The sequence below is a fragment of the Equus asinus genome, chromosome 1 (assembly GCF_041296235.1).
Source record: "Equus asinus isolate D_3611 breed Donkey chromosome 1, EquAss-T2T_v2, whole genome shotgun sequence".
Taxonomy (NCBI): Eukaryota; Metazoa; Chordata; class Mammalia; order Perissodactyla; family Equidae; genus Equus; species Equus asinus.
Genome location: NC_091790.1, coordinates 167,591,176 through 167,606,253, shown reverse-complemented (window position 1 = coordinate 167,606,253; position 15,078 = coordinate 167,591,176). Strand labels below are relative to the sequence as shown.

Here is a 15,078-nt window from a genome sequence, read left to right as displayed (position 1 = left end):
CAAAATTATCTTGGAACTGATAGCCTCTATCTATCTAAGAACTTGATTCTTAAAAACTTACACAGCTTCTGTTTCTGAGCCAGATTCGTACCCTGCCTTCTCCAGGTTACAACCTTGTGTAACTGTGCACTGGAGTCTGTATTTCATGATGTTCTCAAAGGAAGAGGGAAGGCTACTTCAGCCATCTTAACGCCCCTCATCCTTTCTTCAACATTTTGAGTGGACAGAAGCGCTGGAAGTCCTGGCGGTGCCATGGGGCCGCAGGAGGGGCCGGGTGGAGCTGATGGTAGAGGAGTTCCTGGCTTCAGGCTTTGATTCTGCTGAGTCAGAATCGAGCCAGAAGGAGCCCCAGTGGTTGCGACAACTAGGAGCCACATGGAGCCTAGATGGGCCAGAAGGGAGCCCCATGTCTGACCAATGTCAAGGCCATGCCTCTGAGCACAAGGACCAGCTCCCTCAGCTAAAGGACAGAGACCTGGAGTTCTACAATTTTCTGCAGGAAAATGACCAGAGCCTGCTGAACTTTAGTGACAAGGACGGCTCTAAGGACGAAGAGAAGCAGTTCCCCTCTCCGCCAGACATGCTGAAAGAACGAGTGAGGACAGAGTCCCCAGAGTGAAGAAGAGGGATTCAGCCCCAGTGACCCTCACCATGGTCAAGAGACTGAAGTAAGTGGCAAAGCAGCGCCTTACTCCGGAGCGGTTTCACGAAGCTGTGCAGGTGTTCCCAGCAGCTGGGGCCACCACCTAACAAGACCAGGAAGGGGCTGAAGCCAGAAAACTTTCATGTCTTGGACAGGGCTGTGTTGAACGCTCTGATCACTTTCTGCTCCCAGGCCCCTTTGGCTGCTACGAGAAGCTGCTGTTTGGAAAGGTCCCAAAAGACGGCAGTAGGTGCTGCAGCTGTCCAGCAGCCTGCCAAGGGGGCGGTGGGGCATGGGGCGTAAGAGGGGAGGCCTCTATTTGGACATCAAGTCTTACCTTCTCACCTGAGCTCAGTCATACAGCTGGTGGCCTGCATGGCAGAGGTGACAGTAGCAGCAGCTGTCCTCCATCAACTCAGCAGTGTGGTGCTCTGCTACCTGACCTTTCTGAAACAGCGCCACATGCTTCCCAATAGGACGGTGGTCCCATGGAGCACAAGTGAGGAGAGGCCACGAGTCCTGGCTTTCCTGGTCTTCATAAGAGTCTGCGGCACAAGACGGACATCTTTCTGAGCCCCGTCCTCAAGTAAATGTACATCACGTACCTGAGGAACTGCAAGGTCACCTCCCCCAGTGCCCTGCCGCTCCTCAGCTTCATGCAGCACACCCTGACCACACTGTTCACCCTTCAGCGGTGGCACCTACCAGCATGCCTTCCTCTCCATCCAGCAGCTGCCATCCACTTCTGCAACTCCATGACCACGTGCGAGAAGGAGACATGACAGTCAAGTTGAACTGGCAGTCGGCGTACTCCCTCTACCTGTGGTGCCACACCCTCAGCATCGTCTGTCCCAGCAAGCCCTCCAGCCCTCGATTTACCCCCTCTCCCAGGGCATCATTAGCTGCATTAAGCTGGTCCCGACTGCCAGCTTCTGCCCGCTGCCCATGCACTGCATGCGGGCCCCAAGGCTGCTCTCAGAGAGCAGTAGCCCCGTCATCAAGGCACTGCCCTTCATCCTCGAGGGCTTCCAGCAGGTAGGCTTCAACACGAGGCCGGGGCCCATGAGCTCCACACCCATATGCTTCACCCAGATCGTGAAGCTGTCTAAGGTCAACCTGCAGGAGAGGGCATCCTGGGGTGGCCTGGTGGAGCAGCTGTACAAACTCACCCTGAATCCCTGCACAGCCAGGCCCATGACATCACTTTCCCAGAGCTGGCACTGCCCACCAGCCTGCAGCTAAACTCCTTACCCCAGGAGTGCAGAGTGGGCAATTATTGTAGGCAGGTGCACCAGCTGCTGGAGAAGGTGCAGGAGAATACAGGGTACATCCGTTGCCACCGCCAGAGGGTCTCCTTTGGTGTGTCCAACCAGCACGCAGTGGATGCCTGGAAGAAACAGACCAGGGAGGAGGAGATCCCACTCACCAGGTACTAGTTTCTTCCAGTGGCGGAAACTGAGGGACCAAGAGATCCAGCTAGGATCAGTGGCAAAGAGTAGCTGGAAGACTTGAACTTTCCACAGATAAAATGGCAGAAAGTGGAAGACAGGAAGGATGAGGACTGAGTGGAATTCAAGGACCTTTAGACTTGGACAGTGCTGAGCAGGACTGTATTATGGAGTTCACAAACAGACGGATGCCTGCCTGCCCCCTGCATCCCCACTCCCCACTCCCCCCTTGGAGAGCTCAGCAGGGCATGGAGGAGGAGGGGGAGGAGGAGGAAGTAGTCAGCAACTCAGAGGATGGAGGCCTAGATACAGAGGCAGGGCTGAACCCTGGGATGCTGTGGCAGCTGGCTCAGAGGCTGAAGGATGAGCTACAGGATTTACAGCTCTCTGAAGAGGAGTGAGGGCTGCCTGCCTGGGGGCCTGTGAGGGCTTCCATACAGTGTTCCCACCTCCCCGGCAGCTGGCATGCAGCTTCCTGACCCCCCTGAGCCCAGAGGCCCTGAGGTCAGCACGCTTGCAGTGGGAGAAGGGCAGTAGATGGTGAACGTGGCTTTGTTTTCATATCATAAAAGACAAGAAAGTACCGAGAGCTGTGCCAATCCCTGGAGCCGTGGCCTTGGGCATGGAAACCAGCACCCTGGAGCCTGTCTACCACTGCACCTCACAGCGGTGGGTGAGATACATCAACCCAGTGAGGGAAGCTGACCCGGAGAGGGGCTCTGCCCTGTCCCCTCGTCTGATGTCAGGATGCTGAAAACCTCGCAGAGAGCAGTCCCAGTTCCAGAGGGAGCCTGTGGGCACAGCCAAGGCCCGTGTAGCATGACATGTCTCCTCCTGGCCTCTTCCACCTCCTTTGTCTTCGGTTTGTCTCAAGCTGCCCAGGATGCAGAGCCCCAGTGCAGAGCCTAGGTTCTCATCCCCAGGCCATCTGCACCAGCCTCTATAGTCACTCCCAGAAAGGCTTTGGAAACGTCTTCCTTTCTTCTTAAGTCACATGTTTTTGTTTTTAAAATTCTTATGTGTTTTTGCATCCAAAACGAAAAGGAAAATAAGCTATGGTAGGAGGGGCCTTTACATCAGCGTGGTTAGTACTCAAGGGGGCTGGGAGGTCTGAGGGGCCCACCCACCAGCTCAGCGCACAGGCTGAGAGGGGTCTGCAATTCCTGGGAGCAGAGCCATGGTCCCAATTCTCTTGCTTGGGTGAGGCTCTGCCAGCAGGATGATGCCCCTCAACAGGGGAACATAGCCTTCACTGGGGACAGGGGCTGCTCTCCTGAAGTGAGCTCCCTTTTGGGGGCCCAAAGCCTTGGTGGCTGCAGTGGCAAAGCCACGAGGGCAGGAGGAGGGGTGGAAGCTGGCCATGTAGAAGGTGGCCAGGCACTTGGCCACCTGCAGAGAGACAGGCTTGGGTGGGGGCCTACTGGGCTGCTGGCCCTCAGCCCCGAAAAGCCTCAGTGCTGCCCTCTCCATTGATTGGAGACCCCTCCCCTCCCAGCTGGCACTCATCTGGGCCCAGAACTTGAGAGCTGGCCCCAGCTTCAGCTCCATAGTGGTCAGGTGTTCCTCAGTCAGCAGGAACAAGGTCTCCCTGGGGATCCTCTGTTTTCTGAAGACCTGACTAGGGGAGAAGGGTTGTCGGCCTGAGTGCTGGGATCCGTGCCTGCCCACTTGCTGGATTCCTCCAGACCCCAGACCAGCAAAGGCTGAATGTCCCTGGGTGTCTCAAGGCTTTCCAGAGAGAGTAGAGCCAAGAGGAGCTGTTTGTGCAGATTGCAGGAAAAATTTTCAAATGAAACAAAAATCTCCTCTGTGTTGGGCATACCCAGTGTTGAAGGGAGAAGCAGGGACATGGCAAAGGGGTTGCCACAGGGGAGCACACGCAAGTGTTCCCCCTCCCCACACAGTGTTTCTGCAGAGGGGAAATTTGGGGTGGGGAGAGACACCGGGGAATGATCTCGCCCCAACCTCTCCTTTCCAGAGAGAGCTCTGACTCATCTCAGGAAGGTGCCCTAGCTCTGCCCCCGGGACATGTCCCCACCTTCCGCTCTCCATGCATATTCTCCACAGCCAGATAGGCTGCTACATAGCTGCAGACATCCTCCACTGTCCACTTGCTAACATCTTTGGGGGCTGTGGCCTCCTCCCCATCTATGAAGAGTCCCCCCCCATGACTCCTGGCTTGGGGAGGTGTTACTAGAATTCTGAGCAGCTCTTTCCTTTGTTCCCACCCCTGTCTGCTGATCTTTGCTTGTCCTAATTGCTCAGAGATGTTGGATCGATGACTAAAAGGAATTTTTCTCCCTCCTTGGACACCCTCCTTAAGACCCTCGGAGGAAGGAGACTGGGTGTCCTTCTACTCCATGGAGGATGGAAAGCATGGAGTCGTGTGCCCCCCCCCCAAATATACATAAGCAAGGGATATCCTTGCCACACTCTACATTAGTGAATACTTGCTGTTAGGCATATTGTCTGGCTAAGAGTTTCTTAGAACTCTTGATTTTGTATTAACTCCTAACATCAATGCCAGTTGTATTTTTGTGTGTACTATTAAAACGTGAAGCACTTAAAAACTTGTTTTGTTTTAAAATCACAACCTAAGCATTATAGCATATGAAATAATGAATATAGAACAAAAATGCTATTTGGCATTTCAGTTGCTGAGCAGGTAGCTAAGTTTGCTCACTAGCTAAATGGGTTTCTCACAGATAACGAGGAAAAATGTTTAATCTGCAAATGTGCAAAGGTAGAACAATTAGTCTACTACGATCAGGGAGGTAATTATTTTTATTTCCTTTCACTTACTAATGAATTGGCTCTAAACTAAGTGTATTTCTGAGTACATTGCCTTCTTTTTGAGTCTTGGCTTCCTGTTATGACAATATTTGGTCCACCTACACCCATAATGTCTCCTAACCTTTCACACCTAGTATTCTGAATCAGACTCTCAATTTTCGATTCAATTTATCAGGAAGGTCCAACTTCCATGAGAAAGCACTTTACTTTTCCTTAGACAAGTTTTCTTTATTTCAAGAAAGGTTTTATTTATTTAAATGTAGAATGTCAGGATTAAATTATTATTGTTGATAAAACTTCATATAGAATTTTTTAAAAATTTATTGTAATATAATTATTTTGCATTAATTGCTCTTTAATCCTACTCTACCCAGACTAGTCAAGAGGCTACCTTTCTTTTTCTTACTTTAAAAAACATCTCAAAATCAATTACCTGCAAAAGATGCCCTGGACAATTTGAATGGGATCTTTAAAATGTAAATATTGAGTCTTTACCCAAATTATCTCTTAAAAAAGGAATGAGAAAGAGGAGAAATCTAATATGTTCTAAGAACTTAACCACATTCTCTTTTGGTGTACCCCATTCTCTCTTTGGGCTTTTAGGAAGTACCTAATAAAATGCCCTCAATGCACCTGATGAAGTAGTTATTCTAAGTCTCATTTTACAAATTAGGAAATCAGGAGAAGAGAGCTCAGGTAATTTGCCAAGCCTCCATCAGTTTGCTTTCTACTGAACCTTGTAATATACTGTTGACCATAGACTGTATTTTTTAAGTTGAACTTGGCTTCAAATCCTACACTATTTGCAAACTGCGCTACAAAAGCAATATGTAACTAAGAGAAGTTACCAGATGCAAACTACTACTTAGAGAGTTAATCAGAATGAAGGGGAAAAGAAAAGATAAGAAGCACATCCAAGTTCCACATTATTTAAATTATGGTGCTAAGTATTCATTCTGCATTAATTGGCCTACTTATTAGTAGGTGTTTGAAAACTATTAACATTAAAAGCACAGGCCATTTTAAATCTTCAGTAAAAAGTATTATTACATCCAATTTAGATATTTAAATGCTCATGCATTAGTGATCTTTTGCACCTTAAAAATCAATCATACCTTTTAGAAACCTGATTTCATGGCAGGAATCGAAATGTTCAAATTCCTATACTTAATTTCCATTTATCCTTTCAAAGACAAAGGGAAGCGTGGGGGAGGGAAGAATGTTGGCTAGGAACGAGGACCCTTGAATTCTTGTTTTGAACCTGCCACTAACTAAAGTGGAAAAAAGGTCACGGAATCTCTCATGTTATTATCTTTTCACCTGTAAACAAGTAAAGGAGTGCTAGAGTATTTCTAAGATCTCTTTCGGCTAATATATTACGTCAATTTATTGGGGCTAAGTAAATATACATCTTTCTTTGTAAACCAACACAATTTACTAAACACGTATTTGAAAAAATAGAAGCCAATTTCCTTTTTTACTTTACAAAAGGATGAACTACAAAGTTCCTTTTTATGTCAACCTGTAGTAGGACTCTTACTTTATTTATAATCTTTGTGATTTAGACACAGTTTTTTAATATGATAGCTATCCATCAAAGTGCACCTGTGCTAATTATAATGACAATTCTGCCTATTTCCTTTTGACAAAGAAGCTACATCATGTGAATGCTAAAATGACTTGGAGGGAAACAGAATAAGAATCTCACGTCTTCCTACTATTACTCATGACCTGCTTCATGAATTAAAAGAAGTCACTTATGACATTTTGCTGGAGATATCTCTTACTGCACCATTTCCTCCACTTCAAATATGCTTCACTTCTCCAAAATGAAATACAGTAACAATCCTGTGAAAGCAAGGAACAGTGGCTAAGGATAATGAATCCAAAAGCAAGGTATGTGAGAATAGATCTGGGAATTGTTCTCTTTCTGATTTGAAGATGGACATGTCTTCACGGGTCTGCAATTACAATGATAGAATCTATTTGGTTTTCAGGGGGCAGCGAAGGGGGTATTGGGTGAACATCAGAAAGGGTTTCAGGTACAGAAGGTGCTGTTACGCAGGATGGCAAAGAACCAATGTTGACCTGAATATTTTTCATGAAAGGAGACTCATTTTGTGATCATCAGTTGCAGGCTATATTAGCCAGAAAACTGGTTAAAATCACTATAGGACATTTAATACTGATGGCTGCCCATCCCATTCCCCAGACTGAATAAATCAGAGGCACTGGGTTTGGGGCCCAGTAGGGGTATATTTGAAAATTTCTTCAGGTGATTCCAATATGAAACTAGGGTTACGAACTAATGCCCTAGAGAAGTAGTTTGCAGACTTGGTTATGTATCAGACATTCGTGGGGAAACAGAAACAATGCCGAATTCAGCCGGTGATTCTGGTTTGTTAGGTATAGCCAAGGAACCTGACATTTTGGCAAGCATACCAATTATTTCTGATGCAAGCAGTTCATGGACCTCAATGAAAAGCACTGCCCTAAACGTTAGTCCCTAATGCCTGCTCACAGAGAGAGAGGTTTCTGATAACAAAGAATGAAAGAGGTATTCATTGGCCAGTCTATTCACTCATTTCCTAGAGAAACGAAATTACAGGTTTGAATAAAGCTGGATATGAGGAACTTATCTATAAAAGAACAAAGTGCAGTCCATTGCTAAAATGAAGATTCTTGGAAAATCAGCCTTTGAGGGTTTGGGGCCTTGAGATCTTATTTTTATAAGATTCTTATGCCCTGAAAATATGCCCGGGTCTGGCAGGGATCTCCAGCACCTCCTCTGAGACTCTTAAATGCCTTTTTCAGTAGTTGTAAGGCAGCAATGAAGGTGGCAAGTCTTCCTCCATAAGGATATTAAAAACAAAAGCAGACCATATGGCCAAATAAGTCATATTTGAGATCCCTGTTTTCATAAAGAACATAAATTCTGCAAATGACTTAGTTATCTAGGTATACTGGTCACTAGTTATGGGGTCGGTAGATGGGTCTGTGCTTGGGGAGATTTGCACGTAGGAGGATCCAAGGATAGGAGAAGGGAGAATAAGATTACGGAATACTACCAGGACTTCTTGGCCCAGTCCTCCTAGATGTATTTGGTTACTGTTAATTTCAAGGGGTTAGATCAAGAGCAAGCACCCTAGGCTACATCACAAAGTCAAGGCCACTACTTCTAAAACTTTCACGTATATATGAATCACTTGAGCATCTTGCTAAATTTAATGTTCTGATTCAGTAGGTCTGGGATGGGGCCTAAGATTCTGCATTTCTAACAAGCTCCCAATTATTGCTGATATTGCTGACCCATGGATTGCTCTTTGAGTTGCAAGATCTAGGCAGTTTCTGTGATTCTGACAGCAGCCTACGCTCTTAATCTTTCTCATTTTCTTATGAATCAGATTATTGACCATAGAATAAATCCCCCTGAGAATATATAGATGCATCCCTGCCAGCTCATACACCGTCCTCTCTTGGGTTGGACTACTTCATACCCCTCACCTCTGGGAGCCTCCCAGTGTTTCCATATCTTAATAGCCACTCAAAATATTTCATTGATAAACACTGCCGCATGTGTGACTTACAGAAACCATCTGAAGTCAATGCTGCTTTATCAGCTTTACGAAAGAAAAATTGAGGTTTCAGGTAGGTTTCAAAACTTGCTCAGAGAGGTTCCATGACTCCACTCTTAAGATCATAATGACTCTAATTTCAGGTTCAAAATTATTTTCCCTAAAATCACAGTTTCTTGTGTGAAATACGTCCTGATTCTCTTTACCTGTGTGGACAACATATCAGCAATATAAACAAACAAGACTCCCATGCATAACTTTATAGACTTTGATTTAAGCTCGACATAAATTTTAACTAAACTTTACAATACCTATATGAAGTACGATTATTTTTACATTATTATAGAGAGGGATAAAACAGAAATTCAAATCACCCAGTTTGCTTGAGGCAAACAGAATGTGGAATATAATTTATGACAAATTCAACTGAGTCATCACGTTCCATATTCACACATTTCATAACAGAGGAGATATAGTTGGTTCACAGAGGGATACCTGTAAAACTCATTCCATAGGTTACACGGAATGTTAACTCACCTAATGAGCCCCTTTCAGAGGGAGCTGGTTGTCTTATTCAGCCAGTAATAGTGTCTGTTGCACTTGACCACGTAACAAAAATTAAAATAAAACTTAACATTTTTATACAAAGTAACACCTGTAATACAATGTCGTATGATTCCTAGTGGCTTCAGAATAAAATATGTTTTAAAAATTTCAATATAAATTTAAAAGAGAATTTATTCTCCACATTTTAATTATTGCTACATTTCTAAAATCAGTGGAAATTCCATCATTAGACAAACATTTCCCTCTGCAATCCCTGGGACCTGTCTTGGGGTCTCTACTTCTCCACCAGAGGAAAAAATACACAGAAAGGAAGAGAGCTGAAGACAGAAGACTAGAATAAACTCAGTAACTCTGTACCAAATTATTATGAAGAAATGAGACCTCAATGGAACCTTCTCAGCATGATTTAGGTCTTTTCAATATATCATCAAGCCAATGATTTAAGCACAGTTGATGATAATGATAACATGCTTCATTGGTGGATATTTTTACCAATTCTTGGATTGTCACCTCAGTGGCTCTATATGGATGAGATTTCATATACTGACTACAGAAAACCTTATTGACCAACTTTCTCAGACATTACCACAGTGTTTGAAGCTTATTAGTAAGGACTTCCTCCTTTCAAGACAGTGAGGAATTATCCATTTTCCATGCCTTGGTGCAGTCACCTCCAAGGACTTTCTTCCATGTGTAGTGTTAATATTTTTATTTTTAGTTATTTTGTTTTACCGTGATCGTGGACTTAGTAAATATAAAACTGGAAAACATGGAAAATTATCTGAGACAACAAAACAAGGAAAGGATACATTACATGATGCTAGTAGCAGTTTGGACTGTACAAAACAAAATTGGACATTGTGCATCCTCAAAAAGTTGAAAAGGGAAAATATGTGTGATGTATGGAAAACATCTTAGACTGTATCTGGTATTATCATCATTTTGTTCCCCTTCTTTTGCCTTTTTTATGTTTGCTTTCATTTTACTTTTGTTTTCTACTAAGTCTTTTCTACTAAGGTTTTCTATCATGTCAAAAAAACTTTTAGGTGAAGATTTTGAAAATATATATCATCGCAGTTATATTACTTGTGAAATTCAAACAAATTGCTTAATCAAATTTAAAAGCTTCTTTATTCCCTGAATCATTTCGTCAAACACAAGGAAGTTAACCCAGTAGAATTGTACTTTGCTTATGCTTTAAACACAATTGAGGCACATTAACTTATCAAGCCTGTGGAAAGGATAATGAATTTTGCTTTATTATGATGCATTTCACTTCCAACTTCCAAGGACAATTACTGTACACTTTTGTTTATGATGTAGAGTATTGTTTGTGACACTTGGCCATTTAGAACACTACATTAAATTGAATATTGCAAATTATTTCCTTTTATTTAGAGGAAAGAAAGAGGCATTGAAAATAAAATGTGGAGCTTTCTAGATAAAATGAGACTTTATGAGTTTGCTTCCTGTGTTCCATATTTCTACACTTTTCTGCTATTTCGTTTTAAAAGAACTCCTCATTTGAAAGAGTCAATTCCATTTTGAAAATGGGTCTCTGGACCCATAAAAAGCAAAAAACTCTTCATTACCTGAACACTGGCCAGAAATGAAATAGCTGCAAAGTATAATTATATAGATATAGTAAAAAACATATTTCTAGATTGATACTAGTTTAGGGTAAAATAAAATTCCTTAGACATATTTGCTTCTTTATTTCATAGACTTTTTAATATGCTCCCCACCAGTTTCCTATTTGAAGGATGCTTGTTAGTTTGAATTTCATGCATATAAATAAACTTAATCTCCAACATCATTAAATTGTGTATCAATATTTGCTAGTACTAAGAGAATTCTGAAACTTGAGATATAAGAAAAAAACAAATGCTACAAATGGCTACCTTTCTCCTAACACAATGATGCACACATTACAAACAAAAACAATAGTGCATCCTCAAGTGTATCCTTGTGCTAAGACACTTGAATAAATGACTTTCTGAAAATCTCAAATGCTCTCCATATGGATCCATCCCCTAATAGAAGAGAGGTGGCTTCCGAATTCCCGGTTGCCACTGCATGAAGCACACTAATCAACTCCCGCACAGCCAAGGAAGACAGAGGCCTTCCTAGTTTCTTTGAACGATGTAGGCAGCCAGATTTATCATGCCAGGCCCTGGAACTTCTTAGGGGAAATTATCACTCTTCTATAAAATTCCATATGATTTTTTTCCCAGTAAATACCAATAGGTCTAAGTATGCAATTGCTAAACTGATTGTAGTTCCAGGCTTCTCTTTTTCTTACGGGTGACACCAATTTCAGTTTTGTCAGCCAAGGAGATATAGATTAGATACAGCCTCTCTCAACTTACTGGTAAATTACTGTAAAACAAATATCATTTAAAAATCCAGCATAAAAGAATAGATATTGTCTTGAATAATGGAGGACTTTGCACCAAGGTATATGGATCTGGACTGAGAAAAAAATCTTTAAAATACAGCCATAATTTTTTTTCTTGATGTACCCAGTTTCCACATTAAAAAATAGTTCTTCAGGGGGCCTGCCTGGTTGCACAGTGGTTAGGCACACACGTTCCACTTCGGCAGCCCAGGGTTCGCCCGCTCGGATCCCAGGTGTGGACATGGCACCACTTGGCAAGCCATGCTGTGGCAGGCGTCCCACATATAAGGTAGAGGAAGGTGGGCACGGATGTTAGCTCAGGGCCAGTCTTCCTCAGCAAAAAGAGGAGGATTGGCAGCAGATGTTAGCTCAGGGCTAATCTTCCTCGAAAAATGAAACAAAACAAAACAAAAATAGTTCTTCAGAAAAAAAAATGTAAGTGAACACTCTGACCCTCTTCTTTTGCCTTTCTTTCTCCTCTGACTCACAGACAAAAATATCTAACAGCAAACCAAACAGGGCAACTCTTTCTATAATGTGTGGAAACTAACTTTTTTGTTTTTTTAAAGATTGGCACCTGAGTTAACATCTGTTGCCAATCTTTTTTTCTCCTTCTTTTTTTCTTCTTCTTTTCCACAAAGCCCTCCAGTACATAGTTGTATATTCTAGTTGTGAGTGCCTCTGGTTGTGCTAGGTGGGACACCGTCTCATCATGGCCTGACGAGTGGTGTCATGTCCGTGCCCAGGATCTGAACAGACAAAACCCTGGGCCACTGAAGTGGAGCATGGGAAATCAACCACTCGGCCATGGGCCAGCGCCTGGAAACTGATTTTTAAGGCAACAAGAGCACGTGGCTCAAAGTGGTTGTTATCATCCAAAGTTTGAACCATATGAAATTGCTGATTTATGAATGCTTTTTTGCCAATAATGGCAAATTAATTCACATTAATCTGTTATGTCTGTTCAGAGGCAGCAACCCCCCAAAACCACAGGATATGAAGAAAGAAGAGTAGATGCTATGACTATTTCATCCCTAGTGAGGTTGAGGTTTGTTGGGAGTAAGGTTTTGATTTGTGTTGTTTCAGAAATTTTATCATTCTGGAAGAAAGTAAAAATTCATAAGGTAGGAAATAGAAAAGTGTAAATAACCCCAAATCCTGTTTATTTTTAGGAAAAAATGACAAAATGGGCAAACCGTATTTCTAACCTAACCAATAAAAAATGAGAAGGCAAAAATATACATGGGTGATATAATCTTTAAAACACAGAGAATTAAATAAATTATGAAACTACTTTGCAGATTTCTCTGCAATGAAATTGAAATTGTAGGTAAAATGGATAATTTCAAAGGAAGGTATTCTGTTTGTCAAAATCTACCTCATTAGAGACAATAAGATCAAATAGACCAATTTCCACTGAAGAAAACTTTATTAAGGAACTACCTACAAAAAAAATCTTCAGGCCCAAGCAGATTCAGAAGGAAATTCTGCTGCTCCACCAAAACCAGGCTCTTGCAATGCTGTATAAGTTGTTTCAGAGAATAGGACAATGAGAGAAACTTAGAAACTCTTTTTTTTTTAATAAGTGAAATAAAATGAGATTTGTGATAGCACCAAAAAAAAAGAAATTAATAGGGCAATATCATGCATGAATATTGTTTTAAAAATTATATATAACATCACAGCAAGAAAACAATACACTATGACAACGTGAAATTTGTTTCAGGAATTGAAGCTTTGTTCTTAACAGGAAATCCGTTACTTTACAATACACCAGAAATCACGGCCTCTCTACACACAAACAAAAAAATATGTGTAATTATAGCAAAAGTGCCATTTACAATATCACTACAGAAGATAAAATATTTAGGAACAAATTTAATAAGAAGTAGTCAAAACCTATGTAAGGAAAACTTTGAAGCACTCATGAAAGGCACAAAAGTAGATTTGAACAAATGGAAAAATATCCCTTGGCTCTTGGGTAGGATGACCCCGTATTACAAAGAGGTCAATTCTCTCCAAGTTAACTTATACATTTTACACAATCTTGATAGAAATAGCAATTTTTTTAAGAAGGCAGACAAATTGATGATAAAGTTCATACGGAAAGCAAAATACACAAGAATATCTAGAAAAGCAATGAAAAAAAGCTATGGGGAGGCGGGTAGGGGAGGCCTAGACTGTCAGATAGTAAAGCATCTAAATCCTGGATAAATAACACAGTGTGGTGTTGACACATGCATAGACAGACAGACGAGTGAAGTAGAACAGGGAGTCCAAAGAGTGACCCCCATATGTATGCAAAGTCAGTACACGAGAAAGAAGCCATCTCAGATCACAAGGAAAAAGAGCCACTTGGAAAGAGAGCAAATTAAATCTCCATCTCACAACATATCCAAGAATGTGCCCCAAATAGGTCCTAGATCTAAATGTTGTTATTTGTTAATGAAACCACATAAGTCCTAGAAGAAAATATAGGTGAATTCCTCTGTAACCTGGGCACTGAGAAAGGTTTCTAACTGAGACCTAAAATCCAGATGGACAAAAAGGAAATCAAGACATTGATGAAATTAAGATAATAAAAAATATCTTTGCATTGGAAAGATAAATAATCACAGGTCAAAGCAAGAGACAAAATGACAACTTGGTATAAGATATTTACAACACATATCACAAGAATAGGATACTAGCCACAATATACAATTTTTTTTTACTTTAAGGTAAAAATACAAAAATCGTATTAGAAAACTAGGCAAATGAAATTAACAAATAATTTTAAGAAAGATATATTAACATCGTCCTTCAACAGATGAAAATATATTCAGCTTCACTCATAATAGGAGAAATACAAATTAAAACTACACTGAGATTTCAGTGTTTTCCTACCGAGACTGACAAAAAACAAAAACAAAATCAAAAAACAAACTTGAAAACATCTTCTCCGGTGAGGCTGTGGGGAAAGAGAACCTGTTGCCACTGGGAATATAACGTGATACAACCTTTACAGAGAATTTGAAAATATCTTTTGATCTGTCAATTTCTTTTCTAAGGATTTGCTCTAAAGATTCACCTTGATAATAAGAAAATAAAATTGCACAAGATAATTCATGGAAGCATCATTTATATTTGCAGAATATTGGAAATGACCTAAAGCCCATACTTGGGAGATTGGTTGAATAACCTAAGGTACAGTGGAGACTTACATGGTTGTTTAAAACAATGAGGAAGATCTCTACCAACTGATGCAGAGAGATTTCCAGGTTACATTGTTAATTTTTTTTAAAATGTGCAATACAGATTACATATCATGCTAACTTTTGTGTAAAATATAAAATTTGGAAATAAGAAAATATCCACGTATCCACTAATTTATTGAGAAAAGAAATACAAGAGACAAACCAGCAAATAATGAGGTTGGTTAGTGACAAGAGCAGTGTGAATGTGGAATGTCTGGCGGGTGGAGTGGCACTTTTCATAGTGCACATTTTGTACAGTTTTGATATTGGGAATCATGGTACATTCTATATACTTTTAACAAATAAGAAAAGCAACAAAATGAGGAAATAACCAATAGGATGTAAACAGAAACATATGAACCTAAACAAATTCCAAATTGATAACATAACCCGAGTGAAGAACTAGCACAAGTAACTT

The 15,078-nt window shown here is 41.5% G+C and overlaps 1 pseudogene; it reads left to right on the top strand.

The window, feature by feature from the left end:
* The first annotated feature begins 283 nt into the window (after window positions 1-283).
* LOC106830855 (nucleolar complex protein 2 homolog pseudogene) lies at window positions 284-2,492 on the top strand (annotated as a pseudogene).
* The last annotated feature ends 12,586 nt before the right edge of the window (window positions 2,493-15,078 follow it).